Consider the following 15,544-nt stretch of genomic DNA (forward strand, 5'->3'; position numbering starts at 1 on the left):
CTTAAAATGAGTAAGCATTAACTTCTGTGTTTAAAATTGCCAGTAACTCCGGAACAGTCTGGGCTAGACATACACCGCTTTTGAACCATATATAAGGTATGTACTAGACCTTCAACTCAGTGTCTGCTATCAGCATCCTTCCAGACTTCTTTTGTATATGCTAAGTGAAGAACAAAACGCGTTATAATGATAACTCTGGGAGTAAAAGAGTTTATGCTTCCACATAACCAGCAGTTAGCAAACAGTTCCTGGAATGATTATTCCGGTCGAGTAATTGCAATACAAATATTTAAGCAATTGCAGTTCCTTGTTTCTTAAGAAACACAAAGACAAATATAATACTTGGAGTAATAATAAAAAAGATTCTGTTTATCTAATAATATACTTAACCACTTGAAGACCAGGCCTGTTCTGGCACTTTTTGTTTACATGTAACAGTCAGTATTTTCTGCTAGAAAATTACTTAGAACCCCCAAACATCATATATTTTTTTAGGCAGAGGCCCTAGAAAATAAATTGAAGGGTTTTGCAATTTTCTATGTCATAAGGTATAAGCGCAGCAATGGTGACAAACAACGTAAATGTTACTATGTGTAGGAGACGCTTTAAAAGCCTTTACAGGTTACCACTATAGATTTACACAGGAGTTCTGGTGCTAGAATTACTGCACATGATCTTACATTCAGGATGATATCTCTCATGTGTGGGACCATTGCTGTTTGCATACGTGTGTGCGCGACCAATGCCTGCATTCATCTTTGCACGTGGGCATGGGGGGGACAGGGCACTTGATTTTTTTTTATTATTATTATTTTATAATTACACTGTCTCTTTCATTTAATTGTATCACTTATATTGCTGCCACAAGGAAGGTAAACATCCTCCTTATGGAGAGATCTGGGGTCTATAAGACCCCAGATCCCTCCTCTGCCCATAAAAGCATTTGATCACACCAAGATCAGTGTGTTTGAATGCTTTTGATTTTTGGAAATGGCGCAGTTTCAGGTAAACTGGAAGTGATGTCAGGTGTGACTTCTGGAAACAGCAATGAGCTAATCACAAGAATTTTGAAAGTTTGGGAAAATTATGACTGGTATTATAGCTGTTTGCATCACCAACTGGAGACGTTTTTTTAATTTCCTGTTCAGGTGACAATGCTGGCATTGCAAGATATGTGCCTCTGGCTCTAATCCTTTCCTACACTATCTGGCTAACGTTTTGCTTTAAATTACAACATGGCTGCAAATGCAGACATTTTAAATATCGAATAATTTCATTGCAAAAAGTGAATTTTTTCTTTACATTTACTTTTGTAGCGCCCCCTTACTTATAGTATGGGCACTACGCTAAAGTTAGTGGGGAATAGGAGAGTTACTTTGCTCCTATTCACAATTCATTTAAATTGGGACTTCTGTCATTCCAGAAATGTCCACTGGGTCAGTCTGTGCTCCAGGGATGCGGTACCATCCCTGGCCAGCAGTTGGCCCCAGAGGGGTTCTGGCAGAGCAAGTTTTCCCCAGCAGCCAATTAGAGAAGTTTCTTCCTCGCAAGGCATGCTGGGGAAGGGTATATCTGTGACAGGTGTCATGTGTTCTAAAATCTTTGCGGGGTCCCCGTTCCAGGTGCGGCATCCACCTTCGGGGTGTGCGCATCCATGGACCCCGCCAGCGAGGCCCACCAGGCCAGAATTGCAGGCTACACAAACCCTCATCCGGAGGTAAAAGGGGACCCCAGTGACTTACTGGGTTCCCGGTTCTGTTGAGAGGATCCCAGGCTGGGTGCCGTTCGATTGGGGGGGTCGGCTTGAGGAGAAGCCGGAGGCAGGTTGTCCAACAGGGCTTAAACGAACCAATCGGGGATCTGGTAACCGGAATGCTGACAGGTACGTTTGCTGTCACCCGGTGACCTATGCTAAAAATCCACTGGGAGGATTCGCTCTGTTCATCCATTTAGCTCACTTAAAGTAATTGGCCTGTGGCAGAGGCCCTAGAGCCAGGTCTGTGTGAGAGATCTGTTCCTCCCAGCAAATCCTAAGTGACGCTTCGGCTGCCAGGCTCTTGAGAGGGGTCTGTCCGGGGGCACTTCACCCACTCCAGCTAAGAGTGGCGACGAGTTATAATTTGACACTCTATTGAGCAAGGAATGCTCAATTAATATCCAGGCCTGATACTGCAAGGTTCTCCCCTTTTCTTCATCAACCTGTTCTTCCCACTTAATGTTGATGTTGGCCGGGTTTGGCCTGGAAATAAAGCATTGGAAAAACCTTTATTCACTGTCTGGACATTCGCTCACTGTTTTGGCTCACTGCTATCGCCCCTAGACATATTGCAGGGTAACTTAATACGCCGATCCCAAAACAATCAGCGGCTCCTTCGGGGATAGCGCTACACTTTCATTAGGCTGACAGTGGGAGCAAACATTTTAATCAGACACAAAATGTAAAATACAGATTAAAAACCAACAGAAAAAAAATGATTATATTTTAGCTATGTTAGAACCCAGGTTAGTATATTTTAAAGTAGGACCACACTTTTATCAAAACTACTCCAGCTAATACACGTGTGTTTATTAGTGGGGTGTCACTTACACAGTGACAATTTGTTTGCTCACATTTTTATTACCAAATTGAGGACTCAGAGGAGAGTTCAATAAAGGATCATCATATCACTGGAATGTAAGGGGCTGTTAAGGTTCACACCTATAGATGAACATGATAGCAGTGAGCAAAAGTCTTCTCCGGAGAGGGAGAACATTGCCCCTTGATTGGGTGACTTTGGTTAACAGACTTTTGGCACAGTTGACTCAATTGGCCTCTAGGGACAGTGCATTCATACTGTATACAGTGGGAAATAGACCTTGACATGTGAACCGGGTCTTGCAGGATCCTTCATAGGGCAGAGTTGTGGAAGCACTGGAGAAACTGAGCCATCAGTGCTCTGTATTCCCTGCTATGACATACAGAGACACTTGGAGGCACCTTTCATGCAGCAAAGTAAACTTGAATATATATACCTATGCCTGCTGTGTGATAAGCATGCAAAAGGTGACACTGGTGATTCAAGAGGGTTGACCGATGCTGATTATTAGCCTAAATGTACAGACCTTTTCATAACAGAAAATGCTCATACATCAACTTTCACAGGAACAGTTCCATTCCTGATCTTCTTCTTCTTCTTACCATATAGTAAGTGCAGCTTTTTTTTGGCTAATGTCTTTGATCTGGTTGTCCATCAAGCAGGACTTGCTACTAGAGTTCTAAAGAATCATCTTGCACATTAACATTACCATCTGCTCTTAATTAGTGTTGCTCACGAATATTCGCATTGCGAATATTCGACTCGAATATAGCATATTCGAGAAATCGCGCTATATTTCGAATTTCGCGGTAAATATTCGCAATTCCGAATATTCGCATTTTTTCTATTTGATTTTTAAAACAGATCACATCCTATCGACGTCTAAAAGCATTGCTGGTATGATTAGAGACCCTGGGCCGAGTAGCTAAGCTGAGGCGATCCTATTATGTTGCCAAATTGAAAAAAAAAAAATTGCGATTTTTCGCTATTGCGAATGCGAAAATGATTGCGAATTTTCGATAACTGTGGTAGGAGAACTCTGATTGTCTCTGATGCAAAAGGGGGGGCTTTGTGTATGTGTATGTTATGAATATTTGTATGTTTGATATTATTATTTTTTGTAAGAAGGAAAAAAATTGCGCATACCTTAAAAAAGGGGAGAATACAGCAGCAACTCAAAAATGTTATACAACATAAATTAATACAAGACAGAAAATGGAGTCGCTCTACAAGAATAAAAAATATGTCTAGTGACAAGACATGTGGGCAAATTATAAAATAAGCAAGCGCAAATAACTTGTGAAATACACAGTGAAACAAATATATAAAGAAATATAGTCCCAATAATAGAAAAATAATCTTTCATAAAAATGTCTTTGATATGTGAAGTGAAAAAAAGTCCAAAGCATGCAGCATGAACGTGTTCAATCTTTAAGGTGTTTGATTGACAAACGGCTGTGACAGATGGATAGAGTAAAGAATCACCACCAATGCAAAACACTTTTTATTTTCTATTGTAAAATATCAAGAATATTCTGAGCCAATCAGAGTGCTCCTTCCGCATTTGCCGAATATTCGCAATTATTTTGTATTGTAAAATATCAAGAATATTCTGAGCCAATCAGAGTGCTCCTTCTGCATTTGCCGAATATTCGCAATTATTTTGTATTGTAAAATATCAAGAATATTCTGAGCCAATCAGAGTGCTCCTTCCGCATTTGCCGAATATTCGCAATTATTTTGTATTGTAAAATATCACGAATATTCTGAGCCAATCAGAGTGCTCCTACAGCATTTCTCGAAATTGCGCAATAAATATCGCATTCGCATGTTGCGATATTTCGATAAAATATCACGAATATTCTGAGCCAATCAGAGTGCTCCTACCGCAGTTATCAAAAAATCGCAATTATTTTCGCATTCGCAATAGCGAAAAATCGCAATCATTTACTTTCGATAAAATATCACGAATATTCGAATTTAGCGAATATATCTCGAATATTCGAATATATATTCGAGATATATCGCGAAATCGAATATGGCATATTCTGCTCAACACTACTCTTAATATGTGTACATTTTTGGAGCCGAAAACTGTCTCTGCTCTATAAAATGCAATTTAAAACATAACCTTGCGACAAAATCCCACAAAGGCACATACCAAAGAATACAATTAAAATGTACAAAACCACTACCCTATATTTAGAAGCAGCAATAGAATTCTGTTTGAACATAAAACAATTGCCCTCATTGCTCTAATCGATGTCTTTGTGTCCTTTTGCAATCACCCATAAAGAAGGGATTAAAATGGAAAGTCATCATATGAACTACAATTGAGAATTACTTTAGTGAATATTTTGTTTCTGAGTTGTAATTTTTGATGCACCTACTTTGCAAGGCTGTAAAATACATTAACCACATATAACAACATATAACCACATATAAAAGTGACTTTTAAAGGAATGGTGCTAGGTAGATGCATAATTTTTGTCCACACCCAAACAAAAAAGCTTTTTCTTCTAAGAAAATACTCTGTAAACTTTATGTGTTGTGTACTGTAAAAATGTAAAAGGTCATGAAACAAAGTGCACAATTTTGGGCCAGCCCACAGTTAAAAAAACATACAATACATGTAACGAGACTCTTGCTCGCTCGCTTCCACTCTCCCGACACTCCTCTGCTACTAGAGTCAGCTTGCAGATCGCAAGGCTCCGGTATCCAAACTACAGCTATGTGCCGTTCGGAATAAATTAGAACAAACACCAGGCAGGCTGTATGTAAGTTCAAACAGGAAGACCTTTATTGGAAGTACTAAACACTTTTATACAGAATTTGGAACATCCCGCCCCCAACAACCGCTTTCCTATTGGTCAATTGTAAAGTACGTGTAGTCCTCCTTCAGGTCCTCCTTAGCCATGCAAATGAGGACTTGAAAATGAGTCAGCAGGGATTGGTCCGATAGCTTGATTAGAAGGACTGTTATGTGTAATGAGACAGAAGCCCCAGGGGGCAATCAATGTACACAATAGCCAGACACAGAACAATGGAGCCGTCTGGAGCCTTAAGACAGAGCAGAAGACCCCCCACTGTGTAACAGATTTCAAGGAGGAACACTTTTGCATTCCAAGGTCCATGACAACAATAGCCAAACACAGAACAATGGAGCCATCTGGAGCCCTAAGACAGAGCAGAAGACCCCCCACTGTGTAACAGATTTCAAGGAGAAACACTTCCACATTCCAAGGTCCATGACAATACCCATGTCCACTTCTCTAAATGGTGTGCTTTGCCCAACAGATTCATTTAAATGGCCAACTTCCTTCCTCACCACCTAATGCTTATGTTTACATTCCTTGGCTCACTGAAGCAAACTGAAATACTTGAGACTTCTGGATATGGTGGAGCATTGAACCGTCTAACCTTCCTCCTACCATGCAGCCTCAAGAGACTGACCAGGCTGAGAAAGTGAACCGGATCGACCTAAACTTTGGGATTTTTTATTTGCTCTGCTAGAAAACAGGAAGTCGCTATAAAAAGCGTTTATGTGTGTGCGGCAGGAGGCCTTTAAGTGAATCTGTTACTTTACCCTGCATGTTAATTTAAAAACGGGCCAGACCAGGCACAGACAACTAGATCTGGGTGTGCAGTTTTTGGAGATCAATTTATTCATATGTTAGTGCCATCTAAACTTTGAAATTTGAGGCTAAATTGTGAATATTTTATATTCACAGGTCCAAACATGTATACTATATATTTGGAAAAAAAACAAAGTAGGGTGTTCAGATTAGTGCAGCACCAACATCATATTTACATTCACCCTGTGCAAGTTAACAAACCTTTTACTGTAGAACATTCACAATTCAAAACGTAATCCCTTCCAATCTTTTGGATACAACTTCCTCTGTTTTTCTCTAGCCCGTCACTGACCCTCTTTTTGGTATGATGTAAAGATCTATATAAATAAATGTAGGGGTAGATTCAGAGAGAAGATACGACAGCGTATCTCCTGATACGCCATCGTATCTTTGAGTCCGGCCGGTCGTATCTATGCGCCTGATTCATAGAATCAGATACGCCTAGATTTGACTAAGATCCGACTGACGTAAGTCGCTTACGCCATCGGATCTTAACTGCATATTTACGCTGGCCTCTAGGGGCGTGTACGCTGATTTACGCCTAGAATATGTAAATCAGCTAGATACGCGAATTCACGAACGTACGCCCGGCCGACGCAGTACATTTACAACGTTTCCGTGAGGCTTTTCCCGGCGTATAGTTACCCCTGCTATATGAGGCGTATCCTATGTTAAGTATGGCCATCATTCCCGCGTCGAATTTTAAAAAGTTACGTCGTTTACATAAGTCGTCCGTGAATGGGGCTGGACGTCATTTACGTTCACATCGAATACAAAGACGTCCTTGCAGAGCAATGCACACTGGCAAATTTCACGGACGGCGCATGCGCCGTTCGGGAAAAACGTCAATCACGTCAGGTCAAGCCTGATTTAAATAACACACGCCCACCTCTTCAGAATTTGAATTAGGCGGGCTTACGCCGGGCTATTTACGCTACACCGCCGCACAAAGAAGCGCTATTCTACCTGAATCTACCCCGTAGTATTTAACTTTAGACGTTGGAAAATTATATTGCCCAAAGCTATTTTCCAGGTTAATCCAGAAATGGGATTGACAATGATTATTATTGGCAGAAGGATTGATCTGTGTTTTTGCAGTAAAAACATTTTTTCAGATGGTGTCCATTGTAAGTGCCTGTAAAGGCATAAAATATGCATTTTTTTTATATTAAGTATTGATGATCTGTCAGGTTTTTTTAATCTGAGATTTTGGACATAGCATAGACATGTCCTTTTTCTTTAAATAGTATACTTTTGTCAGGATCAGCAGCTAAGGAGACCAGACACGTAGCTGCACAAGGAAACTGAGACCAAGCAAGAATATATATACACTGCGCAAAAAAAATTAAAGGAACACTTTGAAAACATATCAGATATCAACGGGCAAAAATCTCATGCTGGATATCTATACTGATATGGACTGGGTAATGTGTTAGGTATGAAAGGATGGCACATCATTTGATGGAAATTAAAATTATCCACCTACAGAGGGCTGAATTCAAAGACACCCCAAAAAAAAATCGAAGTGAAAAAATTATGCAGCAAGCTAGTTCATTTTGCTGAAATTTCATTGCAACAACTCAAAATGGTCCTCAGTAGTTTGTATGGCCCCCAAGTGCTTGTATGCATGCCTGACAACATCAGGGCATGCTCCTAATGAGACAACTGATGGTGTCCTGGGGTATTTCCTCCCAGATCTGGACCAGAGCATCACTGAGCTCCTGAACAGACCGAGGTGCAACCTGGTGGCACCGGATGGACCGAAACATAATGTCCCAGAGGTGTTCTTTTGGATTTAGGTCAGGTGAGCATGGGGGCCATTCAATGGTATCAATTTCTCCATCCTCCAGGAACTGGCTGCATGCTCTCGATCCCGATAACTAATGGCAGTCAGGGTGCCATTGTGTAGCCTGTAGAGGTCTGTGCGTCCCCCCATGGATATGCCTCCCCAGACCATCACTGACCCACCACCAAACCGGTCATGCTGAACGATGTTACAGGCAGCATAAAGTTCTCTGCGGCTTCTTCAGACCCTTTCACGTCTGTCACATATGCTCAGGGTGAACCTGCTCTCATCTGTGAAAAGCATGGGGCACCAGTGGCGGACCTGCCAATTCTGGTGTTCAATGGAAAATGCCAATCAAGCTCCACAGTGTCCGGCAATGAGCACAGAGCACACTAGAAGACGTCGGGCCCTCAGGCCACCCCCATGAAGTCTGTTTCTGATTGTTTGGTCTGCTGGAAGTCATTTTGTAGGGCTCTGGTAGTACTCATCCCGTTCCTCCTTGCACAAAAGAATCAGATACCGGTCCTGCTGATGGGTTAAGGACTTTCTACAGCTCTGTCCAGCTCTCCTAGAGTAACTGCCTGTCTCCTGGAATCTCCTCCATGCTCTTGAGACTGTGCTGGGAGAAACGTCAAACCTTCTGGCAATGACACGTATTGATGTGCCATCCTGGAGGAGTTGGACTGCCTGTGCAACCTTTATAGGGTCCAAGTATCGCCTTGTGCTACCAGTAGTGACACTGACCCTAGCCAAATTCAAAACTAGTAAAAAACAGTCAGAAAAGATATGTAGGGAAAAAAATGTCAGACACCTCCACCTGAAAAAACATTCCTGGTTTGGAGTTTGTCTCATTGTTGCCCATCTAGTGCACCTGTTGTTAATTTCAATTAACAGCAAAGCAGCTGAAACTGATTAACAACCCCCTCTGTATACACCCCTCCCCCTCTGCCACTTAACTGACCAGATCAATATCCCAGGAGTTCTGGTTCCAAAGTGTTCCTTAAATTTTTTTGAGCAGTGTATATATATTAAAGTGATATTTATTTACAGTGAAAAATAGCAAACCATGAACACAGCAAACACAGCACACAGTAAACATGAACATAAACAAACCCCATAAGACAAGTAACAAATGAACTTAACTACTATCTATATACAAAAACCATCTAAGGGACGAGGGTACAGGGAATGCAAGGTTGCAAGGAAGGGATCTCAACAGGGTACTCGAACAGAAGCAAGGTAGGGGGAGGCAGGAACAAGGCAGAGGGGTACAGACTGGATCAGGCTGGGCATCAGGAACAGGCAGCAAGGAAGGGACCAGAATCATGACACGCCAGGGGAAGCCTTAAGTATCGCCCCGGCAGCTGAACACTAATTTGCCTGATTACACCAGCCTTCTGGCTCCTGGGAGACAACGGCTGGAGGACACTGAAGCTGCAGCAAACAGCCCAGAGCAGGATAGTGCCACCAGCTTGCTGTGACTGACAGGTGGTTTCCTTTTTTATGCACCAGTGTGAGAGAGGCATTCTGTGTACTTCACATCCCCCCTCCTTTTTTCTCCAGCTCTCCCAGGATTGGGTGCTCCACACCTCAGCATGATTGAGCAGGCTGAAGTCATGTGGTGACTTCCCTGTGTTTTGACTAGATGTTAGTGATCATGGGGCATAATTTACAAGATCAGCAGAAGTTCAGTGTAAGAAATATCGATGCCTGGCCAAGGGGAGTGTAGAGGTGGGCGGGGAGTCTATTAACATCACAACTCCACCCACCAAGCCCTGGACAACAGACCTGCCCACAGAATCCAGGGTATTGCAGGGCAAGGGGAGATATTTGACAGGCAAGGATGCATGTATATCCTTATAGATCAGCACTATGGAAGCGGAATCACTGGCACTTAGTGGTGTGGTGAAAGATCAGAAAAGTTTACACTGGATCAACCCTTTACGGATGAATTTCATTATGCTTATGAACTTTTTATTGAATGTAGTATTATTTCACTTGTCACAGGGGAATATTGTTACACTGATAATTTAAATTATTACATTGTTATCATTTTTATAGCGATACTTTTAATTGTACCGCATATAAAGTTGTGTTTATTTTATTTTTATTTTTATCATTGCACTTTATTGGAGTTCCATACACATGAGTGCAATTTACCGCCACTTATTTTTTCACTATTGAGTTTGGATAGAGCTAAAAAATACAATCATATTTCTACAGCATTAAAGTGGCAGCCGATTAGTCAGGTGTTTTTCCACAAGGCACAGTGGTTGTACTTTAAGTGTGGGAGTACGAGACGTGCTGACCATCAGCCATAAAACATATATTTTTTTTTTTCATTTTGGATAGAGTAAGGGAGTGTTATAGCCCCTGTCAGTTTATTTTTTACCATCCCTGTCCCATTGAAGAGATTTCCCTTAACCACTTGCTTACCGGGCACATATACCCCCCTCCTGCACAGGTGAAATTTCAGCTTCCGGCACTGCGTCGCTTTAACTGACAATTGCGCGGTCATGCGACGTGGCTCCTAAACAAAATTGACGCCCTTTTTTTCCCCACGAATAGAGCTTTCTTTTGGTGGTATTTGATCACCTCTGCGGTTTTTATTTTTTGCGCTATAAACAAAAAAAAGCAACAATTTTGAAAAAAAAAACAATATTTTTTACTTGTTGCTATAATAAATAGCCCATTTTTTTTTTCCAACATTTTTTTTTTTCTCAGTTTAGGTCGATACGTATTCTTCTACATATTTTTGGTAAAAAAAAATTAAAAAAAATATTATTATTATTATTATTATTATTATTATTTTTTTTACTAGTAATGGCGGCGATCTGCGATTTTTTTATTGAGACTGCAAGATTATGGTGGACACATCGGACACTTTTGACACATTTTTGGCGCCATTCACATTTATACAGCGATCAGTGCTGTAAATATGCACTAATTACTGTATAAATGTGACTGGCATTGAAGGGGTTAACACTAGGGGGTGAGGAAGGGGTTAAATGTGTACCTGTATTGTGTTCTAACTGTGGGGGGAGGGGGGTGACTGGGGGAGGTAACCGATGCTGTGTCCCTATGTACAAGGGACACAGATCGGTCTCCTCTCTCCCCTGACAGGACGTGGAGCTCTGTGTTTACACACAGAGCTCCACGTCCCTGCTCTGTCATTACCGATCGCGGGTACTTGGCGGACATCGCGACCGCCAGGCACGCGCATCGGCATCTCGGGAACGTGCCGGGCGCGCGCGCCGCCGCCGGCGCGCTCACGCGCCCCCCAGTGGCCGGAGGAATCCAGGACGTCAATAGACGTCCTGTTGGATTTTCAGAGCCACCGTGAAGCCGTCATTTTACAATGACCCGGGGCTCAAGTGGTTAACTTCCTGCCCCATAGCTAAACAGGAAGTGAGAGGAAATCTACGCAAATTAAGGGAATTCATTGCCCCCCCCCAGGCCCTCAGAACTAGTGTCCCCACTCAAAAATTTCAGGGCGGGTCCTAAAAAGCAAGGGGTGTGGTCTTGACATAAAAGGGTGGGTCATATTTAAATTAGGGGGTGCATGAGTTTAGTCAGGCCTAGGGCAGCACCAAACCGAAATACACTATTGCTTAGAACTCCGTTTGCCTGTTACGATGTTGAATTTTAAAAGCAGCGGCAAGCCTGCTCATCTCACAGGTTTGCTAATCTGACAGAAGTTCGATGCTTTTAAAATTCAATATCTAACCAGTCAGACAGAGTTCTAGGTATTTGACTATATAAACTCACTTTCCTGTTAAAAATAAGTGTAAAATCGAAAACTCTGGTGGGTGTAACAAGATGTCCGCTATCCCCCTTCTCAGAGTATCCATACTATGTAGGAGTGCAGGGTGTAGCAAGATGGCGGCGACAGTAACCAATTCTGACGGGTCCCAAATCTGACGAAACACCCCCACCGCATGATATCACCTCTATTTTTGTCCTGGTGGCAACCCAAAATCTCCTTGCTTATCTGCAGTGTTTATCCCAGGGGTAGAAAATTGTCAGGCAGATTTCTTAAGCCGCCAGCCATTGCTCCCACGGGAGTGGTCCCTACATCCAGATGTCTTTCTGCCCATTTGTCGGAGAAGGGGTACCCCAGACGTGGATCTTTTTCCGTCCAGGTTTACCACGAAACTGGACAAGTTTGTATCCCGAACAAGGGACCCGCTTGCTTGCAGGACAGATGCATTGGTAACCCCATGGGATCAGTTTTCTTTGATTTATGCGTTCCCTCCAGTTCAGTTGCTCCCACGTCTGCTGCACAGGATCAGAGGGGAATGGAAACAGGTTATCCTAGTAGCCCCGGCGTGGCCCAGGAGGTCCTGGTATGCGGAGATCGTGAAGATGGCAGTGATGAGTCCTCGGGTTCTATCTGCCCCCCAGGATCTGCTGTCACAGGAGCCGATGTTCCACCCTGCCTTATAAACACTAAATTTGGCGGTTTGGCTGTTGAGGCCTTCGTTCTAAAAGATCAGGGACTTTCAGGATCAGTGGTAACTACCCTGATTTGATTAATGTTAGGAAGCTGGCTTCTTGAGCTATCTACTATAGGGTCTGGAAGGCCTATGTATCTTGGTGTGAAAGCAAGGGATGTCATCCTTGCAAGTATAGCATAAGCAGGATGCTAGACTTTCTACAGTTAAGGGTAGAAATGAAACTAGCCTTGAGTACTATTAAAGGTCAAGTCTCTGCCTTGTCAGTTTATTTCCAAAAACCTATTGCTTCTCACGCCCTAGTACAGGCTTTTATGCAAGGTGTAACAAACATAAATCCTTCGGTCAATCACCGATCTGCCCATGGGACCTGAATCTGGTCTTGTCAGTCCTTCAGGGGCCCCCCTTTGAGCCGATGTGCGATACCCCATTACCCATGGTCACAAGGAAGCTAGTATTTTTGGTTCCGCAAGAAGAGTCTCGGAGTTGGCAGCGTTATCTTGCAGAGAACAATTTCTGGGGGTTCATAAAAACAAGGTGGTGTTATGTCCCTGGATGTCTTTTCTGCCTAAAGTAGTGTCCAGTTTTACTTAAACCAGGACATTTTGCTGCCTTCATTTTTTCCAGAGCCGAATTCAGCAGTGGAAGAGTCATTACATTCTCTCGATGTAGTGAGAGTTTGTTTCTATCTGGAGGCAACTGCTCAGTTTCAGAAGATGGATGCGTTGTTCGTATTGCCAGGAGGCCCCAGGAAGGGGCAGGCAGCGTCCAAGTCAACCATCTCTAGATGGGTTTGTCAGATTATGACTCAAGCTTATGAGTTACATGGGAAAGTTCCGCCTTTCCGTCTGCTCCACCCGAGCAGTTAGCACTTCTTGGGCAGTGCGTCACCAGGCCGCTCTACCTCAAGTGTGCAAGGCCGCAACTTGGTCATCTGTGCATACATTCATAACATTTTACCAGGTGGATGTGGGTTAACAGGAGGATGCCACCTTTGGGCGCAGTGTTTTGCAGGCGGCAGTATAGGTCCTCATGTCTGACAGAGGTCTGATTTATTTATTGGTGTCTCCCTCCCCTCAGATGACATTGCTATGGGGCATTCCATGTAGTAATTAATGGCTCTGTGTCTCGTGATAAACTGTAAAGAAAATATGATTTTCATAACAGCTTACCTGTAAAATCTTTTTTCTTGAAGGTACATCACAGGACACAGAGCTCCCGCCCCTCTTTTGGGTTTACAATATATTGCTGTGCTACAAAACTGAGGTACTCCCCATGTGGGAGGGGTTATATAGAGGGGTAAATCCGGTCTTGATTATGCCAGTGTCCATCACCTGAAGGTGGCCCATAACCCATGTAGTAATTATTGGCTCTGTGTCCCATGATGCATCTTCAAGAAAAGGATTTTACAGGTAAGCTGTTATAAAAATCCTATTATTCTGAGGACCCTTTCACACCAAACACAGTTGGCTATAGTTGGATGCATTTTGAACTGCACTCCAGCAGTGCTAATCGTAGCGCAAAATACATGCAGAACTCATTCAAACGCGCATCAAGTGCACGTTAAGCATGCTTCAAATGCATGTAAACATGCAGTCAAAAGCATGCAGTTATGAGCAGTTTCTGTTTGCGTATGTGTGTTTAGGTGCATTAAGTAAGACCCCTTTCACACTGGAGCAGTGCGCTAGCAGGACCGCTCCAAAAGTCCTGCTAGTTGCATCTTTGAAGCGGTGAAGAAGCGGTGTGTTTACCGCTTCTCCACCACTTCTTCACATTGAAAGCAATGGGAAACCGCGGCTATACCATCGGCAATGCAGAGGCTCATTGCGGGCGGTAGTAACCCTTTTTCGCACCGCTAGCGGGGGGGGTAAAGCTGCACCGCTAGCCAATTCCGACGGTAAAGCGACACTAAAAATAGCGGCGCTTTACCACCACCGCACCTCCCGTCCCAGTGTAAAAGGGGCCTTAGGGTACATTTACAGAAAACAGAATTCTGTGTGTCCAGGAGCAGATTACATATTCTAAGGACCCTTTTACACCAAACGCAGTTGGCTGTAGTTGGATGCATTTTGAACTGCACTCTAACTGCATAAACAGCCCAAAATCAAGGTAATCGTATGGGCATAGTTCACATCATTGTAGTGCAGTTCAGCGCAGTTAAAAAAAAGTAGGGCATGCTGCATTTTCTGCACCTCAAATGCAGGGAACGCACTACAAACGCGCTTCAATTATACAGCACCCACACCCAGGGCAGGACTTAGGGTGGTGGGGGCCCCTGGGCTTGAGTGTTGAAGGGGCCCCCTGGAGCCGAGAATTGGGGGGGATCGAAGTTGTTGAGCGGGGGGGGGGGGGCGAATTGAAGTTGTTGAGCGGGGGGGGAGCGCATTAAAGTTGTTGAGCGGGGGGGGGGATTTTGCAGTTGTTGAGGGGGGAGTGCCTCTCACCTGTGCCAACAGCCGGGGCCACAGACTGTCATTAGCCCGACTGTCGGCTTTCTTCCCTTCAGCAGCCACAGTCCTCCACACACCGCTCCGGTTCCTCCTGCTTCCGTGCTGCCTCCTCTTGCAGTGCGGGAAAATTAACCCTTTTGCGGGACTGCGGGAAGAAGCTGTCTGTGCGGGAAAGTCCCACAGAATCCGTGGGTGTTGGGAGGTATGCGCAGGGCCGCCATCAGGAATTTTGGGGCCCCTTGCACAGCTTAAGGCATGGGCCCCCTGAAGCAGAGAACCTAGGGGGGGTGGGGGTGCTGCCGCCTGAAATTGAGAAGCGTGGGGGCTGCCGCAAATTGAGAAGCGGGGGGGCCTTTACAAAAAAAAGAAGAAATAAAGAAGAAAACAAATATATATAAATATATGTAGCCATCCGGGGCCCTGGGGACCTCTGGGCCTTTTAATAAAAAGAAAAAATAAACCTCTGGGCCCTTTAATAATAAAAAAAAAAAACATTTATAAAAAATACATAAAAAAAGGGAGGTTGCCAAACCCGGGGGCCCTGGGGACCTCTGGGCCCCTGGGAACCTCTGGGCCTTTTAATAAAAAATAAAAAAATAAACAAAAATAAAAAAATAAACATTTATAAAAAAAATAAAAAAGG

General features: G+C 43.5%; 1 protein-coding gene across 1 annotated transcript in view; it reads left to right on the forward strand.

The window, feature by feature from the left end:
- LOC120929420 (small cell adhesion glycoprotein) overlaps positions 1-15,544 on the forward strand; it is a 46,201-nt gene continuing 30,657 nt past the window's right edge. The window contains exon 1 of the mRNA XM_040340837.1: positions 1-96. The gene's annotated coding sequence lies outside the window, so the exon portion shown is untranslated. The remainder of the gene's footprint in view (positions 97-15,544) is intronic.

The sequence above is a fragment of the Rana temporaria genome, chromosome 2 (genome assembly GCF_905171775.1).
Source record: "Rana temporaria chromosome 2, aRanTem1.1, whole genome shotgun sequence".
In the NCBI taxonomy this organism is placed as follows: domain Eukaryota; kingdom Metazoa; phylum Chordata; class Amphibia; order Anura; family Ranidae; genus Rana; species Rana temporaria.